Here is a 25,883-nt window from a genome sequence, read left to right on the forward strand (position 1 = left end):
CATTGCAGCAGTTGAACAAATGGTGTTTATTCAGACAGCTATGAAATGGTTAATGACATTTTAATGTAGTCACAAAAATGAATGCTGTGGGTTCAACACGACAGCATTTTAATACATAATGGAGAATTAAATAGTGTTTTTCTAAAACCATGGGTTTATTGTTTTAAAAAAAATATGTGTATGTTGTAATGTAGCCATTACTTCTAAGTACAGTGTTTGTGATTTTAGGAAATGCAATCTTAGCTTGTTATACTTGCATTTTATTTCCTACTGGAATAGGAAAAAACTCTAGAACCTTTCTTACTTTAACAACTTCATTTCTTTTGGGTTTTCATTGCTAAAATTTACAAAACATTCTTTGTATACCTTTTTGGATCACTCTGAGGCTTAACGCTTTTTCCAGCTTTAGTTTAAGCTTCTGCCAAGCACTTCTCTGATGCCCATTGTTTGACTTGCACTTTATGAAGTTACCTTCTAAGGAAGAAGCACGATCTGGTCTTGAATAGCAAACCATGTAACTGCACAACCCAGAGCATCCTTTTAGCTATTGTCTATTTTGAGTCTGTGTGAGTTTAACAAAATGAAAATAAATAATCCTTAAAATAATCTTGATGATAGAATTATACTATAAAAGTCTTCCAGAGCATGGCTGCTGTTTGAAAATGCAGCAAAAAACTGGTGGAAAATGAATAGTCAACTTTAATTATTTAATGAATATTCCAACTAGCATTATAAGAAAGATCTTTAGCACAATCTGAAACATGAAGATGTAAATGACTTTCTAGACTTCCCTGCATTGTTCAGTGCTGAGCTGGGCACAGCTGCACAGTGACAGGAAGGTGTGCAGGGCTTTCCCCACAGTGCAAACAACACTGTGTTTTACATGAGGCTGTGATAGCAGCAGTGTCTCCTCCATCTCTGCAAGTTACCATAGCAGTATTTTTGGATACCAGCTTTCCAGTAACTGAAAACAAGCCCTTTTTATAAAGATCTTGAATATTATCTTTTGTTTGTCTGTCCAGATTCTTACTTTCCTGAACTGGAGTCAATCACGTGTAATGCTGAAATATTCATTCATTCCTATGTTCCTGGAATATTGCTACTACACATTATAGAAAAAGCATACATGTTCTGCATAGAAATAGTGTCAAATGGAGTATTTAGAATATTAGACATATTTCCAGGAAATACCGAATGAGAGAGACTGCAACCTATGAAGACCCTGAGATCAGCTTCTTATTAGTTTGCAATAATTGCTATTGCACAAGCATGTATTATTTTGTTTGCTTTATTGTCTTTTCTTTGCACTCTTATGTGAATGGTTCTTGTTTGGTTTTGGTGAGGTACATCTTTGTAATTCTATTCTAAGCAGTGTGCAATATAGATATTTCCAGAGGTGTTGCTTGTAACCTCTGCAGCTGAATGGACGCTAACTATGAATGGAATATCTGAATCCTGAAACACAGTTGAATTAGCCTTGTACTATGGCCACACGTGATCAAGATAGTCCATTTTAGATATTGGCCCTAAGCTGAGATGCTGCAAATAATTTTCTGCCTGTTTCCAGTTCACTAGAACTTCTTAATTCCACTTGCTCTCAACTCCGGCAGTGTGATGCGTGTTAAGGGTTTTCCATCTGTGTGATCTGTGAACTTCAAGTCTGTTACCAGCCAAACTGTGTCTCAGCTCTATTCTCTTTTTGGTCTTCCCAGTCTGTTCCTCCTTGAAGGATCTCTTTTCTCCTTCCATTATGCCATTTTTGGAAAAATGCTTTTTGCTGATAGGGTTCATCTCCCTGTTTTCAGGTGCTTGTTGATTCTTCAGAGTGGAGATGGAATTATTCCACTCATCTGCCACAATCCGCTCAGGATTCTGTGTTGCCAAATCTGTTTTAATAGCATAGTTTGCCATTATATGTCATATGGTAGTATTTAATAATAAATATGATAGAAATTATGTGACCCCTCTTCTTTTTGTTGAAAGATATATTTCTGACATAATCATAGTTCAGTTTTGTAACCTTAATGGTTATGTTTCTTTATGATGAGAGTTTGATCACCTATTTCTTTTAAATGTTCCTGTTCATTTATGAAATACACACATGCTAAAATACTTAGCTGATAGTAGCAGGACTCTTATTCAGGAATTTCGTTCTTATATCTGTACCTGTTTGGAGATGGATTTCTAATTTTCTTTTTCTTGGGGACTTCTCCTGAAGTGGAGCATCACTCAGACTTTCCTTTCTTCTTCAGCGTCCAGTTCATGATCCATATCTTACCTGTATTTCTTTAACACACTAATGTCAATCTCACGGCTTTTGTATTTCTGTCCTCTCCCCAGAAAGATTCTGCTTTCATAGCTTAGATTCATAACCAGCCTTGCAGTTGGCTTCAGTAACAGATGGGTTCTGGGCTGTCATCTTCCACAAACCGCCAAATTGGATTGTATATTATTTTTCATAAAGAAGTTGCTGTGTGCAGAAGAACATGGTGAATCTTTGACAACTGATTTTGTTCAGTAAGAAAGCTACTTTGAATAATTTATTGGCATTCTTGAATTTGCTGAGTGTTTTTTTCAGAAAAAGATGTTAAAACCAGTTTTGGTTTTTGAAAAGCTAAATTTTCAAAGGACCTGGTTGCCTTTGAAAACTGTGGAGATGAAGCTTGATGCCTGCATTACTTTCATTTTAAATGGAAAATACTGCTTACAAGGCAGCATGTAAAATATCAGCCCAGCTAGAGCATGTGTGTGTGTGAAGTGGGTGAATTCTGTGGCCAGTAGAGCAGTGGATCAGATTTCCTCTGGCCAAGTAAATATCCCAGGCACTGGCTGAGGGTAGAGAGAAGATTAAGTCATTGACTTTCTCACTAGTTTTGTAAATATCGCTAATATCCCTTTGTGAATCTTACATTTTGCTTTCATTCTTGAAAGTATCTGAAAATGAAACAGACTGTTTTGATTTGCTGGATATTCTGATGTTTATTGACCATCATAATGAAATATACCTTTCAGTTTGGCTCCTGGGGAAGTGAGCAGAAATAAAGGGGGAACTCAGTGATTAGCACAAGTTATGCACCTGTTAATTCAACCACGTTTCACTGAATTGTGATTGTAACGGTAAGCTATGTCATGAAGTGTTTCATACCCCTAGTGATCATCAGTCCATAGTCTTACCAGCTGTGTTGAAGACCAACACAACAAAATTAGACAATGCCCTACCTGGTGATGAGGTGACATGTTCAAAGCTGGTAAATAATTTGAGGAGAGGAGAAAAGAGGACGTTTCTTTCAGGTTCCTGTGTAAGTTTTGGACAGCTACAATGAAGAGGTTTTCGTGTAAGTAAATAGTTACAATGTGTTTCAAAACAGCAAAACCACAGCATGCTAGAGGTGTAAAGAAAGTATTCCAAGTTAAAAATTAAAAATCAGTTACATTCTGTCCATATCACTGCCTTTTTATTAAGGCCTTTAGTATCTCATGGAGCACAATTTACCTTGCATTTCTTAAATCATTTATGTACAGACATTTAATCCTTTCTTTAGAAGCTCATGAGGATATAAAAACTGCATTTGTTTTAGTGAATTCTAGCAAGGCAGGAATATTTCCCCTATTGAAGTGTGACTGCTTATTCTGGTGAAATGTTCAAATGTTCCTGAGCCTGCTCTGGCCATAGCCAGCTAACCAAAAATGGCTTGAACTGTGCATGGGAATGGTTTGGCAGTTGGAGTGTCCAAGGAAACAATACAAGTAGATACCTTGTGGGTAGTCCAAACCCCATCTTCAGAGCATCAGATTTCATAACTTTTCTTTATGCTGTTGCAAGATATTTTTACAATTTCAGTCATGGAACAAAAATTTACATTTTCCAATTCTGTACTGTTTTTTCTATTCTGTGTACATATATATATATATCAAGAACACTAACTGGTACTGGAAATTCATTTCAAATCCTGCTTCTGTATTGAGATTAAAATTTGAGTCATTTTGCTACAGTATATACTTTAATTTTAAAACTATAGAGCTAAATTTTACCTTCATGAAAGAACTGTTCTTACATTGAGTACTTATAGGATTAAATAAAAATCAGCCTTCCATTCTGGTGTGCTTTCTGCATAAATGCACATTACCACCTATCTGGAAAGGAAGGAGATTCACATAATACAGAACACCTCCACACATCACTTGGACAATTGTATCCTGCTGGCTGTCATGTTGACTGGTGACTTTCAAGGAACAGCTCCCCACTGTAAATCTCAGAAGGCACTTTAACAGTAATTTGTCATGGTGTGAATTAGTGAGTAAAGCCCTCCCTTTGCTTTTCCTTTTGGAAATCACCTGAGATTGTTAAACTAAAAGGGGATAAAAAGCCCACACATTTCTGATTCAAGTGATTTAAAATAACTGAGTCTAGATTCAACTTGTATAAAAATTCCATTATAATTTCCTCAAAAGAAAATTCTATTACAGTTTCTTCAAAATAATCCTCCTCTTTCCTTCAAGAAATACTTTAGTCCATTTGGCCTCCTCATTTTAGAAAACATGTTAACTTACAGGAATTCTTTCATTTAACAGAGGTTACTTGAGCAGATATTGTCGAATTTATCTTGGTTTGCCCTCATAACTAAATTTTCAAAACACATAAAGAGATTTAGGAGCCTAAACTCTATTGTAAAAACTTGATTTTGATGAAAATTGCTGAAGATCGTAACAGTCTAATTATCTAAGAGAGCAAGTGATTTCAAATCTGCAGTGAGACTCTGCACAGTAGTATTTGGAAAGTTTGAGTTGCCCTAAACCCTGAAAAAACTTGCTGCATGTACAGGCCAAGACCTTTCTCACTGCTTAAAAAAAAAAAAAAAAAAAAAAGGCCTGAGTTTACACTCTTGTGGCAGGTTTAGGAGTACACTCCCAGATAAGTAAACTGTTAATATATCTCCATACTCACCATCCTTCCAAATTTATCTTCAGATTGGGTCCCCATTACAGATAAAACATCTGTGTGTAAGGGAGAGGAAATAATGCTTTGTAGAAGGCAGTTCCATCCGCCTCTAATTCTGATTTGTTTTTGAGCATATTTCTTGCAGCAACAACAGAAACCAAAATGCATTGTTTCTATGTTTAAATACTAGCACACACTGGAACTGGGGAAGGACACAGAAAGAGAAGAGTAACGTTTCAGTGCTGTTACGACTGGATCTGTCTGAAAAAGACTTTGGTAGCACATCCCAGTAGAAGTTTTATACTGCACAAACCATTTAAGTGTCTCATCTTGAAAACTCTCACAGACCAAGTAGTTTTCCTCCTCTGGGACAACATGATGCGCAGTTTGTAAATGTACTTGGTACTTCAATCATTACTTAATTATAGACTTATTGCTAAAGCTCGTATTTTTCCATCTAGATCTTGACACATACTACTTTACATCAGGCAGACTCTATAATACTCCATGGGGAGCTAAAGCAGTTCTTTCCCTCTTAATTTTATGATTATTACTCTAGCACGTCCAGTGATTAAGACTATTTATTTTATAATAGTAAGCTCTGTGCTGCACTATGCCTTTCTTTCAGAATGACTCTTCTATAATAAATGGTAACATTGATTCATATTGTCTCCCCTTTATCCTATAACAAAGAAATAGATCACTTGGAGCAGCAGAAGTGCCTGCACTTGAAGTTGTAAAATCTTCTAACCATTTCAGTGCTATACATTCAGTTTCTAGACTTCACGATTAAAGGTGATCTTTATCTTATCTGAATTCTGACACTTAAAATAAGCCCAAATGCTTTTACTCATCCACTAAACACTTTAAATGTGGATTTTCCACCTTTTTTCAAGTACATGAACAAGTTCAGTCCTTCCTGGAGGCCTCCACTCCATGGTTCCATAGTCTGTGTCATTGGAGAGAATGCCATTCAAAAGCTGTAAATGTTCTGTGGCATGGAAGATTGGGTGCAGAATGCCTTAAAACAGCTGTTAAAGATTTCAGCCTCCCCCGTGCAATCATCTGCTAATTATGTTAGCAGTCAACTTCCTGGTGAGAAGTAGCAATAAAACAGAAACAGTCATTAGGAGACAAAACCCAGTGTTTATACTCACAGATGAAAACAGTGATATTATTATCTGCTCAGAAGTATCTCGAGGGATAAATCCTGCCTCCACTTATGGAGATACCTGTTGGGAAGTGCTGTACTTTTTGGATGGAAAGCAGGTTGCTAAGTCTGTCATCTCTGTGCCTGCCTTGTCAAGTACCAAGGTATGGCAGGTGTGGAAGGAAGGCATTAGGTTAAGATCAGTGCAAATTATCTACTGAGTTAGCAAAAAAGAGAAAACTCTGCCTACGCTTGTGCCTGGTGTGACAGATCTCCTGCTAGATTTAGCCATGAATAACTACATCTCCACCAGCCAGCACAAGGATCATATTCCTGGCAGGGACAATGACACAGTTTGAGCAACAGTCCTCACTATGGGTTAGCTCTGCCAGGAAAGTCTGGCCCTCCTTCCTAGAATCTGTACCCTGAGTCAAACCGCTGCAGACATTTGTAAAGAAAAGAGTTTTGCCCTTCAGCTTTTTAGGATGTTAAAGTTAATGGCATTTACTGTATTTGTAGCTTAAAGTTACAGAGCTCTGTCACAGTATAGTGATTGTTAAAATATTTAATAAGGACTAAACATTATAAAATAGCCTCACTCATTTATTGTTCCAAATAACCAAAAATATTATAGAGATTTTATGTTTTTCTCACTTAGTTTTCTCGTGCTCTTGTGGCTCAAGAAAACCACAGTACAAACAAAACCAGGTTTACCAAACCTAATCTGAACCAAATGCCAGTGGGAAAAACTCAACAAGCTGCATTGCAAATAGAAAACTCTGGTTATGTTTGTTGCTAATGAATAACACTTGTTAATACACAACATTCCCTAACCCTGGAATGAGATTTAGCTTCTCATCTTCACACCAAATTCAAAAGAAGTGGAGGGCACTGGTCACTTATCACTGCTGCCCTGTAGTTCTCACCATGGAGTAGAGACAGCTCTAACAGAGGGACTAAAGGCTAAGCTCTATATTTAGCTGAATGTACTCTTTTGAGAAGTGAGCAAGCTCTATTTTCACCGTGTACAGCAATCTAGAATTTGATCGTTGTTCAAAGGGGTTTAATCAGTTCAACAAGTATCTTTTGAAAAGCCATTTTTGTAGATAATGTCTGGTTTTTAATTACTGTTTTGCTCTCTCAGTAGTAATTCAAAGAACATAATATAAACACAAAAAGTGGAGCAAACTACTCTGATTATTCAACCAGGTTTTATTAAGGTTATCAAAATCTAAGTAGATTTTTTTTACCCACCTAAAGGTATCATAAAAGTGAAGCCAATCTCACAAGAGCAGTTCCAGGTATCGTCATGTGTCTCATTGACACTGAGGACCACATTTACAAAGTGCATTCAAACAGTGACTCACATGATCATTTGTTTTTGTACTGGCACTGACCGCAGATTGCGTGAAAATTACAATTTAGCTAAAATTATACAAACAACATTCAAAGTGCACTGAATTAATTTTAAAGTCTTGATTAATTTTTGCTTCGATTTCTCCTATTTTTTGGCAGTTCACAGATCACAGTCTGAGTTCAGAAAAAAACCAACAAAGTGAGCTAAATCCATGCTGACATTATGAATCCATTAAAGACAATTAATTGTGGCAGTCACTGTTTGTGACCAGCTCAACTGGTGATTCAGAATGTTGGGATTTCAGTGTGGTGTTGGCAGAGAGTTGCGTGTAGGAAGAACGAGGCTGGCTCCTAGGGATGTTTCAGATTATGGAGGAAGTACCTCTGAGGGTGTAGCAGAGAGGAAAATTTCAGGAGCCTCTGACAGGCAGTCTGCTGGGATATGCCATGGGCTAGTCTGAGACTGTTGGCAGGTTTTGGTCCTAATTTCAGATAAGAATGAGTTGTTAGAATATCACCATTTTTGAGAATATGAGGTGAATTTCTTCTTCTGAGCAGATGAATGACAGAGTTGTGTAGCAACTTGCTGCTACTGGACTTCAGGCTAAGCTGAACTGAGCTTTTAGAAATTCTTTTCCTTTCTAAGATGACAGAGCCACCTTGCAGTGACAACAATGGCCAAATGGAGGGAGCTGGGAATAGTGGGAATATGCCTATGCTTTCTTGTATCATCCTAGACATTTGACAACTGGCTGTCAGACCTCTTGGCATCAATACCAGTTCAGTCCATGAACACAGACCTCCTAAACATATTCCACCTAAATCTCATCAGCTTTAAGATCTAAGTCAGACTTGAAAACCAGAAGAGAACAACACCTGTCTTAACCCACCTCACCAATATGATTAGCTAGAGAGACCTTAATTAAATAATTTACTGTCAAAAAAGCCAGGAAAATGTTTACATTGACTTGGCCAGTATGCTGAAGGCACTTGCTAAATGATTTTCTAAACACACACAAGGCACATCTTGAAAGTTTGATGATATTATTCTGAAAAATTAAATACTGGGCAAACTATTCTGCCAGCCATAAAACTGATGAACAGCATTTTTCTTCAGAGTGTACTAAGTGTTATTTAATATGGATAAAGATGACAGAATTAAACTTTTAAAATATTGTGAAACTTGATATTTTAAATTTTTCTTAAACTAATGAAGAGATAATTAAAACCATGCCTTATGATTAATCAGGAAGTGTAATAGCTCACTCTGAGTAAGGAGTCTGAGATTTATATGAAGTCAGTAATTATATGTACCCTGTTAGCTGTGGAGAGAACAGTATCAGACAGGTGACATTTTAGAGATAATAATGACTTTTAAAGCACTTGTTCAATTATGCGTTCAGAGTTCTTGAATCATTGCCACTCCTTAATGAGACATTTATAATTTATATTAAAATTTTGTAAATTTTTTCCCTGTAAAACAATAATCATATCTGTGCATCAAGCTGCATTTGAAAGGAAGGATTCAATTCCAATCCACTGTTAAATATATTGCACTGTATATATCTGTTAAGCTGCAAGTATTACTTCAGAAATCTTACATATTTTATCCTCCATCTGGATGTCAACATTGGAGCCAAAGCAGCTTTAAATACTAGAGAATGAAGACAGATATGTATCAAGGTGCAATTCTTTTGGAAGGAGTCATCAGCAGGAAATGTCATCAGCACTCTTCTCCTGTTGATTGGGGAGAGGAAATGGAGTCTCCCCAGCCTTTCCTCTGTGGGAAGCATCAGGAGAGACACCTCCTGTCAAGTATTGGGCTTTTTGTTTATGTCTTTTTCTGAGTCTCTGCCTGAATGCTCCTTCTCTTTGTATTTATCTCTTAAACACTCGCATTTTGTGTAGCTGTTAAACGTGCTGTCATGGGAGACTGAAAGTGTATACAGCTCCCATAATTTCAGGAAAATTGCTATAATCTGATATTCAGCTCTGTATTACTTCTCAGAGTTGCTGGCATTCTAATGGCATATTTTGGGGCATCATTTAAGTGTTTCCAGATTGCATATGTGGACTGTCTCAATATGTAACTTTAAAAAGACACTCCTTTTTATAAAAAGTTACCCTGCTCCTGGGCATGTGTAAAAGGCATATGCAGTATAACTTTTTTTTTTCTTCACTTTTTAACACTTCAGCTATAAATGGAATCTCAGAAAAGTTCTTTCTAGGGTTGTTAAGGTATCTGTGGGAAGTTCCTGACAAATTTCATTTGACTTTTTATGACTTTTTTCCTTCCAGATCAGGCATGGTTCCTATAATTTCTTGCACTGTAATAAACAAATATTTTTATTCTAAGTAAACATGTGGACGGGGGAAAATTGAGCAGAGTACAGACTTAGAGCTTTTAAATTAACTTTATGCATTGCTTTTGATGTCATAGTCTTGCATTCTACCTAATTCAGTATTACTCCTATCTCTAGAAGGAAAAATGCAGCTTGGAGAAGAAATAAACACCCAAGAAAAATTTAATTTAAACGATCTGATGTAATGTTATTCCATGCTCCTGCGTGTTTTGTGACAATGGTCAGTATATAATTTTGGAATACAATCCAAAAGATAATGGTGTAGTATATTTAGTTACTAAAAGCTCTAAAAATAGTAAATATGGTATCATTACCTTTAAGGGTGCTATTATTAACTAGTGATATTTCTCCTTTGGGAATACTGCTGGCTATAACTAGAACCAAGAAAGAGCTATCAAAATTAGGCTTCACTGTGTATTGTTTTAGGTGTTTTTCCTTACAGATAAATAAAAACCCCTAACACCAGCTGTGTTCCCTATTTGCTGTGCTCTCCTCCTAATCACTCCTTCACCTCCAACAGATTTATACTTGAAAGGATATTGTGGAAGCCAAACACCAGTGTTTTATCTGTGATATTGCCAGGCCACCTGAAGTGCATTTGTACAAATTCTCCATCACTCCTGTACATTTATGTTTTGGCCAGAATTGTATTTCCGAGGTGTCATTTAAATGCTGTAAACCACTAAATTTGCATGGATAAAGTTAGCCAAAAAGTGTCATGACAGTTATGGAGCATTGAGATGCATCTAAACTTCTTTTTAAGCAATTTGCAGAGAGATTTTCATCTTTCCACATTGAATATCACCTTCTTCTGAAGAGGAGTCCTGTTCATTTCAACAGGAATATTTCTGGGTCTTAGTTTGAGTAAAAGAGTTTTTTTTCCATTGAAGTACCAGGCAATTTATTTATTGCACCTTGATCCAGTGTAACTTATTATGGCAGCAAATATGACTGGAGAGATTTTCCAGTCTATGGAAAACTCAAAGCTAGCTTCAATTGCCCTTATCACTAGAAAAAATATAGGCATAATAGGTAAAATAGAAACACAATAAGAAAACAAAAGTCCTGTAAATTCATATGTTGATTTTTTCACTATCAAATATGAAATAGTAGTTTATTATTTTAAGTCTCAGTTTGATAAATGAATCATGATAAATGCATGACTACATTTTCAGCCCCTACAGAGTTGGGATGTATGTACATCTAGTAATTATTTGGCCCCATTCTGGGCTACCTATATGGAGGTTCATGGAGCGTTCTGCCAGTGTACCCCTCTTATTTTATATATTTTTAAATGGCAGTGCATACTGTCAGTTCCTAAATAGAATATTTCAGGTGACAGCTTAGCGACCACTGTTTGACAATCTAAAAATATTCTAGAAGATTGAGAGGTTCACAGATAAGACGTATATCAGTCAAAATATTGAAAAGAATATGCTAATTTCTTGTTATTCAGTATTTTAAGGATGGAGATGATTTGGGTGCTTCTGTAAATACAACTTCTCTACAAGTCCATTGCTAAACACCAAGCAGATGCAAAAAAATGTTAACTGCACACTGTAGCACTTGGTTTTCTTGTAAACCTTAGCACCAGGTCCCATTTCAAGTACTCCTTCTTGCCCTTTTCTAAGGGAATGTAAACTGTCTAATTTGGAGTATCAGGAGTCTGGAAAACTAATTATATTAAGAACCAAAGCATGTCCAGTATTTATTTTAATTTCGTTTATTTTAATTTGGAAAGTCCCCCAGGCTGAAGTTTATAATGCCAAATAATAAACTGAAATAATCTTTTTAAATGTAATTTATCATCAGAGATAAACTAGCATTAAAGTAGGTGGCATTTAGGTAGCTAAGAGGAAGTGTTACTCTCATTAACCTTACAAGGAAGGCTCTCATAAATTACTACATAGTCTCTAACCATAGACAGAAGATCTAAATCTTACTCTGATGTCTGGCTGAGATTTTGATAAGATATTACAGAGATAAGCATAAAAATAAAATTACATATCAATTTGATATTCAGAATAAAACCCATGCAGTCATATGTGTTTGAAGTTAATTTGGTAGATTCATTGAAAATTTGGTGATTTTTAAAGGCATGATAGAGAGAAGCCAGAGTGGTATAGAAAATTACCCACTGGTATTTGATCATCTCACCCATTATATGACAGCACAAGTGGGATTGCTGGATAAATGTTGAAATACTGGCATAAATAGACTCCATAAATACAGTAGGAATGCTATTTAACAGTATATTTGAATATATCTGAGATATACTTTTCCATTTCCAGAGGAGAAATAGTTCAACACAGTCAACTGGAATAAAGTTATTCTACTGATAAATTAGACTAATTTCCTTTTCAACTGTGCAGAATTGGGAAAAATAAAAAAAAAAGGTTCAGAGAAAAACAAAACCAAAACCCCAGGTAGACTAATTTGTTTAATCTCTGAGTCTAGACGGAATTGGCTACAGCTTTCTCATCAAATTCCCCCAAGTCAGTCATTATTGCACGGCTTCATTAGTGATAAGAATCTGGACCATTTTGAAGACAAGGCATTTTACACTCCATCATTTTAACTGAGACTGTTTCATTCTCATTTTAGTGATTATGATGTACATTTCACAGCACTCTGAGGTATGAAAGGATGATTTTATAACTTCTATCTCTTTGTAGTTTTTGTGGAAACCTTTTAGAGCTGAAGAGTAGAGTGCTGAAATAAGCAAGTGACCACAGACAATGCAAGAAGCCCAGGCTACAGCAGGGATTCGAATCAAGGAAATGCAAGAGAAGGGCATGTTTTCTCTTTTTACCTATGATGAGTGGATTAGATGTTATCATGTTTAAAATGTAGGAAGCAACATAACCATTGTCTTCTTGTTCATTCAATGAAATTGGTAAACTACAAGTCCTAAACTTTGCATTGTCTTTTAGGTGATTTCTCACACTTCCAACTGTAATAATGTGATTTCAGACCCTTAGTTTAGTCACAGAGGTACCAGGAAGGGAAGATAGATGGGTACATGCACTTAGAAAAGGAAAAAAAATTATTAAAGGGCTCGGAACTCCTTGACTTTCCAAGTCACACAATCCTGGAAATTGTTCGTACTTCTTTTCCCTTTCCTTATTAAAAATATATATCCTCCATTTGCATTACAAGATAAAATCCTAGAAAAGGGTGAATGCAGTAGAATATTAGGAAACCTGAGCTTGAAAATTTACTGAAGTAGACTAATTTCCTTATAACAGAGAGGTGAAGATTGAAAAGTGAGCATAAATCAAAGTTCTTACCTTTGCTCATGCTTTATGAGATACGGATTCTTAACCTGTGGTGAGACAAACAGCAAAAATGTCATTTAATGGAGCGGGATATATGTCTACATATGAGGAAAACAAAGGTGTTTTTATCTTCTCTAGGACCAGATATACTGGTCAGAGTCTGTAATAAATATCGATGAACATGTTTTTATCTAAAGAATTAATATATCCCCACCATAGAAAGAGTTAAGTATGTGGATTTATAATTCCTTTGAGTTTCAACTAAATAGATGTACACAATTTGAAAAATACTTTTTCGTTGCTGTTGGTTTAGTGTTATTGTTTGGTTTCAAGGCAAATAAAGATTAATTTGCCTTGCTTAATCTATTTCTGCTTTATAGGTGCAGCCAGCCTCTGCTTTAGTATGTCGATGAGAAATTACTTGTTTCATTCTTTCAGAAGTCTCTCTGTTCTATCTCTACATTCTTTTATGAAAAAGGGTTTTGAACTATATTTTTTTTCAAGTTGTTACCTTCTTATTCAGTAGATTCTTTTCCTCTTTGACTTTCAAGCTAATTTATTATATTAAAAATGTGAAAAAATGGCATGTTTGTACAGTTTCTACAGTATTTTTACTGTACTTTCTTTTAAAAGTCTTCTCTGAGGATAGGCACTCACTTCATGTTATATCATAACATGTTTATTTTACTTTTTTGGGTTGTTTACTTCTTTTTCTTTATATGAGCATGTGATTTTTTACCTTCAGTATCAATCTCCAGAGAACCTTTTGAAATGCCTTATAAAAATTTTAGTACATGATGTTCACTTTAGACTTCCCCCTTATCTATCTCTTCCAATTATCTCATAATGGAGCAGAGTGCTACAGCTCATAGTCTATTTATATCTGTCATTTGCTTCATTCTTAGTTTGTTCCCAGGCTAAATCCAACTTGTAGATCTTGGCATGGGTGCCATTTATTCTTTTTTCATCTCTTGTTGACATGCTGACTAGTACTTATATTTTTGTCATTCTTGGTGTACATTATAAGAATATTTTGGTTTGCCTTTTGCCATGATTTTATTTACCTGCTATTTTTGACTTTACTCTTATCTGTAATACCGTGGTTACAAAATATGTCAACTCAATGTCTGGCACTGGAGTCACTGTAGGAAAACAGAGCGGCATAAGATTCCCCTCTCAAAAAGAGTGGGGCAGAAGCCAAACAATGTGCAGCATGTAGGGCACAGGACCAGGATGTATAGATCAAATATGAATTGAACAGTGAAGCATTCAGGGTACTGAACTACCTTAATCTGGAAGATATATGGTACTCGAGAGACACTGTTAGAAAGTTTTGAGGTTGGCTTGATTTTTTAGAGACATTTGAAGACAGCAAACATGAAAATGGAAGAATGAATGTAGGAAAAATAGACAATATTACAGCAATAAATGGAACACAGCCTTCCTCTTGACAGAAGAGTGGCTCGATAGCCTTCATGTGCAGATATATGTTTGTGCAGTAGGTTGGGACAGGGGATTTAGCTATTGACTCTGGATAACTACAACTTCTCCAGAATCAGTTTAGCACAAAAATATGACCCGTAAAAGCCTCCTTTTGGGAATACTGTGTTTGTGCATCTTACTGGTACGTCTGACTTGCACTTCTGACTATGCCTGTAAAAGGATCAATTTTGATTTTATAAACACTACAAATTGAAATAGGGAATTATAACATGCTTTACTTTAGTGAGATAGCAGTGTATAATGCAGTTTCAGCTGATGGTATAAATTTATACAGCTGAAATTTAAGATTCTAAGTTTTCTGACTACCATTGTTAAAAGGGTGAAAGCTCATACAATTTTTTTTTTGCCGTATTTGTCTTGGCTTCTTGGCTCAATTAGGTTTCCTTTAAAATTGAAGAGTGTCTGCACAAAGGCAGACTTAGCCTGTTACTTAGAAGATTGAACTGGTCTGTTTGGTCATTTATTTAGCAGATAGTGGTAAGTGATAAGAGGAAATAATGTAAGAGCAGTGCAAGTAAAACACTGTGGCTTGTTTTAATGTAGCCTCATTCTGGTATACCCCCTTTTCAAACATGTCCTAGGTTGCAATATAGATGTAGTTAAGTATTCTATTACCACCAGCTGTGGGCCGTTAGCTGCTATCACCTGCTAATGACCCACTCCGGATGACAGGCAATGGGCCATCCGTTAGCTGTTACCAGCTGCTAACGACCCACCCCGCATGACAGGCAATGGGCCATCAGGGACCCACCGTGTGACTCATGGACTTATCTCATCCCATTGTGGGATGCTCTGCCCAGGAGGGAGGAACCAGGTGTTCCCACGTGGATATAACCTGGCCTTGGAACTGCCTGAGTTAGCCCTGTCTACTGGGTTCCCAGAGGACCAGAGCTACTACTGGATCTTTCAGCTGGAGACTAGACCTTCACAGGATCACCGCTTCAACTGGACTACTTCAGTTGGACTGCTACTACCACCCTAACAGGGTGTTAGGTTGTATCTGACTTTGTCAGTGTTTTTCCTTGTATTATTTCACTTATTTTTAATTTCAATCTTGACTTGTGATCTCCCACTGGTTTGTTTTCAAAGCAATACAAACATTTCCCTCCATCAACACTCATCTCATTTCCACACATTTCCTTATTATCTTAATATTTTTCTTGCCATCAATAGAGTTACTAATTAAACAAATCATCAGCATTTTCCCAATGATCCCAAAGTGGTCCTGATGCTGTATTCCGAAGTGCTAAAATGTGCTCTGGAACTTTGCTATTAGTTAACATTTACAGGCAGTGTCTTTAAGGAAGGGTTGCAGAGAAACATCTGTAGCAACTGAGACAGGAGTAACTTGTGTTTGTGAAATGGACTTTGGATGATTATTAGCATGGTCAAGTAACAAGGTGATATGTTCTGCATAAACTACCTCTATGATCACATTTATGAATGCAGTTCCATGAACATCACCCTACAATCCTAGAGCAGAGCTTTTGGTAGTTGGATCCCCACTCATCCTTTCTTCCCATTATTTTGTTTACTTGCACATCTAAGGAATTGGTCCATCAACTTTGTGGCAGCAAATTTCTGCTGTCTTTTACACCAATACAAGGAGAATGTAATCACTGTAAGTCAGTCCAACACTGCAAGTGCACTAAGGGCCTGCCTTTTTCAGTGACCCAGAGTGCTTTCTCCTGTTGTACCTTTGCATTAGGTGTAACAATCACAATGACTGAAAATCTCCAAAGAAAATAATATATATATAGTCTCCAATTAGAGCAAAGTCCTAGTCAGACTAATCAAGAACTCACCCATTTGAAAGGGTATGAGCAGAGACAGTGTCTCTTGTCCCAGAGACACTTGTACAGATGGCAGCTTCTTCCACTGGTCATAAAACAGCATCCTAGCTTGATAGTGTGCCTACTGGTGTCTGCCAGCAGTCAGCACAACCTGATCTAGGCGATTTTGTGTTTATGTCTGGTTTGTACACAAATCTGTTCTGGTGGTTTATCTGCTAATAAGCAAATCAAGTGTTGGTTGGTCAGTACTGATAGATTTAATGATAGTTGGCAAGAAACTGCATTGTTGAGAGCAGTGAACTACGTGTTCATAAATAAGCAACTGTCTAGTTCCAAACATAAATCAAACAGCTACTGCATCTGTAAACTAGAACCTGCCAATACGACTGTCCCGAAAGCCTGATAAATATCAAACAGATGATTAAGTGAAGGCATGCAGCTGACTATTGCTTAATGATTTTGCTGCTTCTGCTGAGATCCTAAATCTACGCTTATAAAAGACTCCTTATTGGGCACACACACTTATTTTCCAAGTTGTGTACACACTTTCCTGCAAGTTTATCAGTCATACACCTCATGCCCTGGACCCCTCTGCACTGCCAGGCTCTGGCAGCAGCTCTCTAATAGTGAGCTCAAACCAAAGCCCAGGGCTTGGCCCTCTCCTCCTTTCAGGGCTGCTCTATGCTGGTCTGCAGGCTGCAAGAGAAAGGGAGCTTGGTGCTCCTCTCTTCCAGCATCCTGAGCCCAATGACACTGTGTACTTGCTACTACAGACACTGAAATCCTGGGCAGCTGCTTTTATTTGCTACATCATAAAGCTTTGCTACTGCTTCCTCCAGCCTGTGCTTAAGCTTTTCTTTGTGGTGACTGCTCTCTACGACTCCTTTGTAACACTTGTTTCTCATGTTTTTATGTTTTTGTCTTCTAGTTGTGGGTTTTTTTAAAACACACAACCGGAAAAATAATAAGTGCTATCATTTTGCCTTTGTGGATGACTACTGCAATAGTGATTTGGACTGTCAGACTTCTATTTACACATTGTTGCACTACAAGGTGCCTGTCAAGCACAGTTTTCAGGCAATTTCTGTGGAAGTACAATAATCTTAACTTGTCAGTCCTATATAAATAAACATGTTTATGTTGCTGCATAGATACGTACAGGGATTTACCTTGCACATAGCACAAAACTCGGGCAGCCTTGTTTGTGCTCTGTGAGCTGCTCTGAGTGAGTCTGCTGCAGAGGGCCCTGGAGAGCAGCTTTGGCACTTATTCCACACTCATCATATCCTTCTCCGGAGGGGATGAGGAGGTGACAAAGCAAACTGTGGTGACAGCTGGGGGGTGGCAAGAGGAAGTTGTGAGGATTAGGGATGAGAGGAAAGGGAGTAAGTGGCAAAGGCGGTAACAGGGAGTGAAATTGAGTGGTTTTCTTCCTTCACATCTCCTGAGCTGAAGGAAACAGCTAAGAGGTCAAATAATCAGGGAATCAAAGATGTGTGTATCACAGGTGTAGAGATGCACATAGAGACCACAGATGAGATCACTGAGACTAAAACTTCATTCTGGTTAGGAAGGTCTAAATATTTGAAGGTTATCACGTCTCAAGAATTTCACTGCTTACCTTCCTGTGACTTGGCAGTAAGTCCACTGGTTTCTGGCAACGTAGCTCATACCTGGATTGCCTTTGCACAACGGGCACGAGTGACTTGTAGACTGAATACCAAAATTTCATATGAGATTAATTTTACCTGCAAGGTTTTTTCTATAGCAGAGTGAATAGTTTTGAGGGAATTGTGTGAGTCAGGTTTTGAGGCATTATGCTATTATCACATCACAGGAAATATAGAAGGCACATTCTGTTTTAATTGGGTCGAAAATCCCAAATAGCACCAAAATTCAAATGAAAACAAAATATACTTTGGTTGATGAATGCATTTTCCTTGGAAAAACTGAATCAATTTTCTACTTAAAGAACAGTAAATATAAAATATAATTACCTTACTGAACAAAACACTTTTCAGTGGGAAAAAAAGGACATGTGTTTTTGACATGACATGTTGATGTTTCTTAGAACCCAGAACATTGCATTTCTGAAACTTCTCTTCTTATGAAATGTTAATCAGTAAGACTCCATACAAGATTATGTAAATTCAAGCTGAATGGTATTGTTTTAAGACCATTTTTCATAAAGTTCTATTTCCTTTTGGGTAGGTGCAATTAATACTCCCCTATAATTTACTGTGTCATTGGTAAAAATGTAGATTAACTTACTGAATCCCAATATTTGAGTCTGAAAAAAAAACCCAACCCAAAATCCAAAAGCCTTTGAAATTTGTTTTTCTGACTTGATATAATTATACTGTGCATTTGTTTCAGGAAACACTGAATAAATTGTTGCCTATAATTGAAGACTGCCAAGTATAACTAGCATAATGCAGTAAAAAAGAACAAAAGAAGAAAAGCCAGCAAACAGAAGTAATAATAGAACAAGATGTTAACAATGAAAAGCTGTGGAATTATATTAGAGTCAATATATATATATGTTCTATTCAGTCTCACATTGACTTCCAGTTTTAGGTAAAATACATTGTACAGTTGAAATAGAAAGAAAATTACCTTCATTTTGGGGGAAAAATATTAATTATATGCTTAAAGCAATAGGAAAATATCTAGTCTGAATATTTTTACTATTTGATTATTTTACTCAGGTCTAAGTGAATAGAATATTTCCATTAATCTCAGTGTGCATTGGATCAAATATAGTAGGAAGCTGGTTCTGTGTTTCAGGTAACATATTAACGAGTCATTTGAAATTATATTTTACACTTGGTCATGTGATACTTAAAAATTATAGATTTGGATTCACCCACAAAGTTTTTTTGTTCCTTTTTTGATTTTTCTATCCATCTGCTTTTTTACTTCTCCCTTCTGCTGTGTTTTCAGACAGCTAAGTCTCTTAATTTTCAAAAATAAAAATGAGATTAGCCATCTAATCTGTGGGGATACCATGCCCAGAAGGCTCTCAGCTTTGTTCTACTTGCTGTTTCTGAAAAGATAAAATCCAGAAAAATGAGAAGTGAAAGATAACTTACAGAAGGGGAGTAAAGAACAGAGACATTTGTCTGACAGATGAGAAGTAGAGTTCAAGTGAACAGTGATTTGAATTTCTGTGGTAATCAGAGGCCAACTTGAGTCACTTGCAAGGGACCATATTGAGTAGAGTTTGCTCAGCATTTCCTTAAAGTCAAGACATGGGTTTATCCTTTCTATCATTAGTCATGAGACCTAAGTTCACACAGTGTTTTTTGCTGGTTTAAGCTCTGGAGTATTACACCTACACAAAAAAACCCCAAAGCAATCAAACCAAAAAACAAGCAAAGATGGCACTTTTCATTCATAGCTGTTTTTTCATATGTAAGAAAGGTGTGTGGACTTGTAAACTGCCGTGTCTAAAGAAAGCAGTGAATCTCTAAGATTTTTATTCATTTAATTCTTTAGACATAACAAAATCTACCAGAACAGTTTAAGGCTGTTATTTATCTGAACACCTGTTTCTATCTTTATCTGGATAATCTCCATGACAATGTCCCTTACAGTGTTTACTGCTCGCTTTGTAAGTGAAAAGTGTTACATGGGGATCAAACTGAATCAAAACTTATTAAAATAACATCACATGTTAAGTGTTGGAGTAGGAGTGACTCAACTCCATCACTACCATCCATCTAGTTTGGCCCTGCAGTGGATATTTTCACAAGTGGTCACCAGTAGGTTTCTGTTTGGCTTGAGGAAGAAGTATCTTTTAAGGGCCATAGCACCAACACTGAGATGCCCAGGTGGCATTTAGGCAGTGCTGCAGAGTTTGTTTATTTAATAAAGCCTTGATATTTGTTGGCTATCCTAATGTGTAATACTGGAAGTGGACTGAAAGTTGATGAAATAATTCAAGAGGAGAGGAAAGGGAAACATCTCAAAATACAGATTTCTCATAGTCATGACATGATAACTTCAAGAGGAGTAAAGCCCAGAGTCTGAGTTACAATTCCAGAGAGTGTAAAGAAGGAAAATATGTTGAAAGCAAAGGTCCATGTAGGGAATCAGAGCACAAAAAAACCCCCAAAGGTGGGACAGTGTGCCATTTCCTCAAAGTTTTCAAGTGAAATAGTGAAACTGTATAGTTCATAGAAGAAGAAAGAAAGAAAGAAAGGATGAAATCTGCAAGGAAGTGGAGAAACGGAACTGTTGAAGAAGGGACTGGAAATATTCTTAAAATTTGGATGGAAGAACAGGAAGAAGGAGGAGTTAGAATGAGAGGACTGTGGACAGTAAATTGTGGACTGAGCATGGATGAAGTAGCAGGGAAAAAGTTTCAGAGCACCAAAGAGAGAGACTGGGGGCAAGAAGGCAAATAGATGGAGGGCTACAAAACTCCTAAAACTACCCCTGACCTTGCAGACTGTCTTCAGGGTAGATACAGGTGTGTCTACTTGGGGAAATGATTAAGGGAACAAGAGTCTTATTAAGGTAATAATTAATCGGCAATATTACAACATACAGAAGCTTGGTAAGCAAAAATAAATAGCTTCAAATGAAAGGTTTGCAGTGATTAGCATTAAAATCCTGTAGTAGAAAGTACTGTTAAAGTTTAAATCAACAACTTAAGGTGTGCTAGAAAGTACTGTTAAAGTTTAAATCAACAACTTAAGGTGTGCTGTTACTCTAAGAACAGTAATTTCTAATTCATTTGTGCAATCTGTGTGAGAGACTGGCAAACTGCTTGACCCTGTGTGTGCCTCACTTCTCATGGAGAGGACAGGGAGAGTGCCGTAGTTGCAGGGGAAGGATCTTTGTTTTAGAACATCAACCTAGTGATAGGGACTAGCCGTTGTGACACAGAGGAACTGAGCATTAAAAAATACCTTGCAATGGGTTACAGTGTATTTTAATCATAATGCTCTAATATAGAGTTAAACCCAGGCTGACAGAAAGGTGTTACCACAGAATGCTTGATGTTTAACAAGTTTGTTTCAAGTCACTTTTTGACAAGTAGTTGCCACCTTTATAAAAGAAAAAATAGAAAGGCAACAGATTTACCTTTCTGCTCCTCAGGTGTGGTTAATTGGCCCAACTCCATGAAACTGAACAGTGCCTGGAATCAAACTCATAGAACATTATCCCATTACTCAGAGTTCTTTGATATTCAGACCTACCCAGTAAAAAAGCCTTGCATAATGGATTTTCATTGCAGCAGCTCTGTGCTGTATATATCCTACATGTGAAGTATTTTTGCCCAGAAGTTAAAAAGAGCTATTTTTACATGCAACAAAAACATTTTAAAATATCCATTTCCTCACCTTCTACAGGAAAAAAAAAGAAAAGGTTTTAAAAAAGTTTTACTAAATTTATCAAGCATCTTCCTTCAGTGGTTTCCTTTCAAATTTTAGCTTCAAAGTGCACTATTTCTTAATGCATCATTCACGTTTGTTTTATTAACTTTCTCACCTAAGGTAATAGATTTGCAACGGAAAAGTATATTTGCAGTAAAAAGTCAAGTGTGTGAGGGAAACTACTTAGAGATTTCTTTTTCCCACAGTAAAACATCCCAGTATTTTCTCATTTAAGAAAATTTCTAAGGCCAATTAATACAGATTGCAAATTTATTCTTTTTATTACTGCACCATTACTAGAATGGTAAAGTTCTGATGGATTTTCATAAGTACAGGAATGAGATAATAATTTCCTTTTTTGAATGTGCAAGACTGTGAATAGGGGATTAAAAAAAAAAGTATTATTAATTGATTGAAAACCATGCATATTACCCGCTGTTGAGTCCTCATCTCTTGCTATTAGCCTTCCCATAAAAATCTTTCCCTCAAAGGAATGAAAAAATTAAGTTATTTTCCATATAAATGTTTGAAAAGTAATGCCATTTCCTCTCTCTATTGCTGTCATAGACCTGTATCAGTTTCACCAAGACAGTTTTATGTAACTGAGGCCAGCTGACTGCAAAAAGGAACATGAAGCTGGCTACAATCAGATTTTAAAATACATTTCTATTTATAGCCATAAAAATATAGACACACATAAATTTAAATTGTAAGGAAGATAATTTTAATTAAGGGCAGATTTTTTTGGCATTTTGGTGTTTGAACAGTTAAGTGAAGGAAAAGTTTGCTGTTACATAGAAGGTATTTTTTTGTGGTTGCAGGTACAGATTTTCACTTTGTGCAACCTGAAAAATTCGATTTGGCCAGTTTTCTGATGCTGTCTTAGATTTGTTTCAATCAAAGGAGCACTTATGGGAATGATATGCTGAAAAGAATTTGAGCACAAGATACAGTTCTAATCTATAAGGTTATTTATGCATCCTTAATCCTTAATTTTATAACTTGTTATTCACTCAGCTCATGCTATTTCTGTCTTTGTTAATGCAGAGAATTATTTACAGTGACACTGATGACACCTGGTATCTATAAATCTATTAGTTATGTTAACATCCAGACACATAATCAAGTAAATACAGGTATGTCTGGAAAACATCACTAAATAGGTTAACTCGGATTCACTGATCTAAAAGGGAGCATCTAAGTCAGAATACCTGTGGAACCTGGAGTTCTGCTGTGTACTTTCATCATGTGGGATATCATAAAGAATCTACAAGATAATATTAACAAACACAGGTGTGCAGAGATCTTGAAAAGATTTACTGGCTTGTTCTTAATAAAAAGATAAAAATCCCCATCAGAAAATGGCCTTATACTTGTCAGCTTTAATTATTCTGCACTTATTAGAATAATCTTCAAGAAAATACAGGACCATATTGCAAAAGATTTTATCTGCACAGTGCATGGCAAACACCTTCAGTAAGGATGTGCTTTTACAACAAATCAGAGTTCTGAGTGTTTCAGAACTTGCAAAACTTCACGTACAAGAGAAGTGTTACCCATGACAGTCATCATTAAAACACACTAATCCTTTTAATGAAAGCTATAAGAAAAAAAAGCCTATTTCCTTTTTTATTGCAGTAAAATAAGAGCTGATAATAGCAGTTCACTTTGGCACTTCAGGTGTTTCATTTTTAAGCACCCTGCATAATAAGCTTTCAGGTCTGAAATCTAACAGCATTTCACATATATTGAATTGCTAAATCCCAGTGAAAAATCCCCTATTTTCTTATGTTACAAGGCTTTCTTTGTAGGAAAAATATGAGAAGTCCCTTTCTAAAAAGAGGAATTTAAGTAAATATAACTATTTTTCTTCAGTTTGGCCCTGTTTGTACACTTAATACCTTTTCTTGATTCCAACATCAATAAATCATTGGAATAAACATTTACAGCTCTTGGCATACATGTAGTGGAAAGTGCAGCTCATGCTTCCATTTGTGAAGTGATTATTGCTGCCAAATCTTTTTTTTTTTAAACACAAAATAAAGGCAATTTGTAGATTTGAGGGTGCAAGATGATATTGTTACTACAGTAAAGTGTGACTGTGGGGTTAGAATGACATTGTAAATAGCTATGGAAAAATGCAGGAAAAATGAGTTAAGTACCCAGAGAGCAGGCAGATTGGTCCCAGTGTTATACAGCCATCAGCAGTGCTTTGCATTAGTGTCCTTGACATGAACTAGACTTTTCCTGCTATACTTTGAATTGCATTAAACTGTACTACTCCAATTGCATCTTAACTGAATTATAAGAATGCAATGTGTACTTGGACTTGGGGTGCTTCAAGAGGCTTCTTGCAGTTTGAAAGATTCCAGTGACAAAGTATTCTTTCAGTTTAAACTAGTGAAGACCACTAGCAATGGTATTGAGTTTTAAGACAATTTAGGACACCACATTGTGTTTGCAGGACAAGCATAGAACTTCAGTAGTTTTTGCCACAGGTACATGAGGTTTTTGAGCATTTTCAGCAGAGCCGAAGTGAGTCACTAAAGCAAAAGACCTGCTCTTTAACTTCCAAAAGCAGCTTTTCATGGAATATTCAATACCTACTACATGCACAGAAAAATTCAGAAGTGATTAACTGACTGCATACACAAAATCCTTACGTTCATCAAATGCTTCTGTCCCTGTAACCATCATCATTTTAATCCTTCAGCTTGATTTCCTTCTAGTTAGGGTGCACTGTCTTTTACAGGAACATAAACATGAAACACAAACTGTTGAAACTATACTTCCAAATTCCTTACGCTATAAATACAGAATAAATCCAAATCTAGTCTGTAAGCCAGATGATCTGCATGTACATGTACTATCACCCTGATCTGTGTAGTGGCCCCTTTTGTCAAAACCATTTGCTTGGAATCAAATTCCAAATACCCTGCAATGGAGTAATCAAATTTTATATAAGTGTGTCACAATGAATTTCACTCCTTCACTTGAAACATCCTTAATAACTGGTACTAATTAAGTCCAGAAAAAGCTTGTTCAAGTCCTTCACTGTTCAAGTCCTGCAATGAAATGTTCTCAATATTTCAGTGGAGGATCAGAATTATTTTTTTGTAGGTTCCCAAAATCCTCCTGTTCTGGGCTACACTTCATAGTGGTAAATATACAGAGAAGAGCAAATACTTTAGGTAAAATATTAAACATTAAAGGATTACAATAAGTGTTCAAGTAGAATGAGTGTTCTTAGAAATAAAAAGCAGGGTCTTGGGAAAGAGCAGTGTCTGGAGATTTCTGTCCTTGCCAGGGACTCCTTCAGCCAGTCACACTTAACTTTGCTTAGTAAATAGCAACCTTCAAGAAACAAAGTGAAATATTCTGTCTGGTAGCCAGAGTATCATGAGAGTACACTGATTACAGATGCACGATAATGTATTTCCTGCAAATGCAAAAGGCTGCTACAGTTTTTACTAAAGTTTTAAAAAGTCAGGGGAAGGAGAAGGAGCCACAGAAGTGGCATTAGCAGCATTCGTAATCCATTTTGCCATGGAAACTGCTGCACTGTGGAATCCCAGTCTGCTGTGAGCACAGGTTTCTAAGGAAAGCCAGGTAGACAGCTGTTAGGCTATCAGAGCACTTCATAATGCTGCTGATAGGAGGGTGATTAGCTCCCACATCCTCCTTCCTCTTTATCAACAAAACATGCCCTACTGTTAACAGGTTGCTTTTTGTTGATAAGTGATTGCTGAAATTTTCTTACTGAAAACTCTAAGAGATTAGTTCAGAATGTGTAAAAAACCCAAAAAAATACCCCACCACGCATCCCTTCAATAACATCCCTTACTTCAATAGCTTGTGCCACTTTGTTTACCTCCTGAAAGATATCCTTGAAGATTAAGTATATACACTTAGCATGTGGCAGCTGCCAAGTCATGGGAGATGTTTCCCACTAAAACTGTCACTGCATTAATGACTGTAAGTACCTTGGAAAATATAGATTCTTAAAAATAAGGTTATGTTTGTGTTCCCTCTGAATAGGAAGCAGTGTAATTACCCATCCTACATGGAACGCTACAATAAAACACACCAAAGGCAATGACTAGTTAAAGTCAACAGA

At 36.5% G+C, this 25,883-nt stretch overlaps 1 protein-coding gene and 1 long non-coding RNA gene across 8 annotated transcripts in view; one reads left to right on the top strand and one right to left on the bottom strand.

Moving 5' to 3' along the window:
* Positions 1-25,883, top strand: part of KCNT2 (potassium sodium-activated channel subfamily T member 2) — a 116,131-nt gene that overhangs the window by 1,993 nt on the left and 88,255 nt on the right. The gene's annotated exons all lie outside the window — the stretch shown is intronic.
* On the bottom strand, positions 2,954-13,230 carry LOC146434051 (uncharacterized). Of its 2 annotated transcripts, none has more exons than XR_014853819.1 (2): positions 13,099-13,230; positions 2,954-3,314 (listed from the first exon to the last, which is right to left on the bottom strand). It is a non-coding gene; the product is annotated as an uncharacterized LOC146434051 (long non-coding RNA). The 2 variants fall into 2 exon arrangements; XR_014853820.1 differs by lacking the exon at positions 13,099-13,230 and adding an exon at positions 4,946-6,027.

Source organism: Lichenostomus cassidix, chromosome 8, assembly GCF_008360975.1.
Source record: "Lichenostomus cassidix isolate B80296 chromosome 8, HeHo_3.0, whole genome shotgun sequence".
In the NCBI taxonomy this organism is placed as follows: domain Eukaryota; kingdom Metazoa; phylum Chordata; class Aves; order Passeriformes; family Meliphagidae; genus Lichenostomus; species Lichenostomus cassidix.